Source organism: Lygodium microphyllum, unplaced genomic scaffold (genome assembly GCF_053477565.2).
Source record: "Lygodium microphyllum isolate KBCC unplaced genomic scaffold, Lygodium_microphyllum_v1.1.10 scaffold_86, whole genome shotgun sequence".
NCBI lineage: Eukaryota > Viridiplantae > Streptophyta > Polypodiopsida > Schizaeales > Lygodiaceae > Lygodium > Lygodium microphyllum.
In genome coordinates this window covers 260,438-263,125 of record NW_028229569.1, presented here as the reverse complement: position 1 = coordinate 263,125, position 2,688 = coordinate 260,438, and positions in this window count along the sequence as shown.

Genomic DNA, 2,688 nt, shown 5'->3' with positions numbered 1-2,688 from the left:
TGTGCCAAGAACTAGCCATGTATCCAAGAAGTTGGGCTACACATGTTGTTCAATGTGTATGAGTATGTATGACTTTGGACCTTTCTTACTCAAATATTTAGATCTTGAACTTATGTTTAAATGCTATCCTCCATGTGGACTTTGAGATGGACTCGCCTACATTCTTCCCATTGATCTACCTATATTCAGACAAAGGGAAATCTATTTTATCTATAATTGTGTTTTGGGTTAGTGGGATTGACCAAAGATTATTGAAGGTCGGACTTAAACATGCATCTCATGCTGCACCTTATGGTCTTGTGAGTGTCTCAGGTTCATAGCCTACTTCCTCATGCTTGTCTTCAAGCTTGAGCCTACCAACTTCATGCACATATGTACGAATAGAAGGAAATTAAGTAGCACATATGTAGAAACAAAAGGAAATCAAGCACCACAAATGCCTTCTCATGATCTAAAGAGCACAGCCATAATTGATCAAGCCAACTCAAGAGCATGGGAGATGACATTATGAACAATTTGCAAAAGATAAACCAAGCGATAGACTATTAGGTGCATTGACCTCGACCTTAATTTTTCTACCATTGGGACATTTGTTGAAGCTCAATGCTCAAGAAAGCTCTAAAGTAATGGGTAGAAGAATCAGTGCATTCAAGAGAAGCAATTGTGCAAGGCCACGATGTAGACACACATATAACTATCGTAACCCTAAACTCTACGACAAGAATCCTATAGGTAATTTCCTTTTGGAAAGGGACTAAGATGCATGCAATTCTTCCTATCATCACACTAGGAGATTCCACTAGAAAGGGGATCATGGACACAAGAGCAGGGGTTAGTGTCCTTAGCCATGTAGTTTTGCAAGCTTGGGGCAGTCCACTTGTGGAAATGATATGCTTTAATGTCATGTTGGCCAATGGAATGAAGATCAGACCACTTGGTATATTGAAGGATTGGCCTATTAAGATTACTACATGCATAAAATTTTTAGTCAACTTTATCATCATGAAGAGAGTCGACTATGAGATCCTACTTGGTTGACCCTGAATGAGGAATGTGCAAGCAATTGAGCATTGAATCAATGCCCTATTATTTTTTGAAAACCGTATGTAGGCTATTAGGATCAAGATGGACACTTGGAAAACCTCACCCATCAACTTAGACACCATCTCTACCTTGTTAGAGGGCAACACCAAGTCCACATCAAACCGATCAAAAAATGCATCCTCTTCCCTAATGATGAGCGGGATTGGATGCATATAAGCAAGTGACCCCATAGTTACTCACATCAAAGAGAGAAAACAAATAAGTAACATCTTAAACCAACACTTGCAATTAATTCTGATGTGTATGATGGCAACTCGGGGGGTCCACTAGGGTTTACCGTATGGTACCACACGAGTGTAAGGGAGGGGAGTTATTTAAGGGAAGGAAGGTACATTTTATAAGGTAAGGTCCCATAAATAGGGGTAGATAAGGGGCATTTTCATATATTTCTTGCATGTAGGTGACATCTCCTTATTAATACTAGTGAATCCCTCATGGATGGCAAGAAGCACTAAAACAACTCCGATTATGCACTACCAAGTGCTAAACAAGCTGGAGTTGATTTAGATCTTAGACTTTTTGAAAAAGGTACTGCATCAAAGTCCTAATGCAACATTAAAACCACTTGAAGAGCTCTTAGAAGCTCGACAATGGAAGTGGACCAAAGTGTATGATCTAGACCTCCTCTAGAACTAGGCCCTCCTTGAAAAGAACACCAAGTTAGAAGAACAAGCAAGAATGAACAATGAGTTTTCTCATACAAAAGACATAGAAAGTGCATACATTGATTGTGGATCAAGGGATGGAGCCTCAACCCAAGGACTCAAAACTATCGACTATGATATGGACAAGTATATGATTGAATAAACTGTAGTGGACTCCAAGCCTAAGGAGATGTATGCATTGCTTGTCGATGGGGTAGTTAGAATGGATTGTGATAGAACGCGGTTAGAGTCCTTGGAAGTATTGGATTATGAGCAAGGACTCAATCAAACAAACCTAGTAACCTTATAAGAAATTAGGACTGCTTTTGAGCTACAATTGCCAAGAGAAAAACCCTCATCCAATAAATGTTGTGAATTTGAGTTGGAAGTCAACTAAATAGTGACCCAAATTTTTTATATGCTACCTAAAACCCAATGCACCAAGGGGGACCTTTCGGTCCATGTGTGGTGCAAAAGGTTGAAGGAGGAAATGAGGGGGATTATACAAAATATAGATGCTGAGAAATAAAAGAAGCCTCACTTTCTCCCTAGAAACTTTATGAAATTCAAAAAAGGTGATCATGTAGTGGTGATGCTTGGGCCTAAATGAGAAGGACAAATGTGTGAACCTATAGAATGTCCAACCAAGGTCAAAGAAATCAATTTGGCTATGCAGAGGGGGGTTGACAAACCTAGACATGTTTTCATTGCCCAATGACCTTACCGAGGACAAGGTAGCTAGCTAAGTTTGCCTAGTCACTTAAGGAACTTAAGGGAATAGACCCTAGCATCATCACTCATAATCTTCCCATGGTGCCAGACACAGTGCCAATTAAACAACATCCTTATGCAATGAATCCTACAAATGCCAATGTAGTCAAGGAGAAAATAGACAAGCTTCTTTGAAATCAAGGACAAAAATTAGGTCTCCCCCTCATCA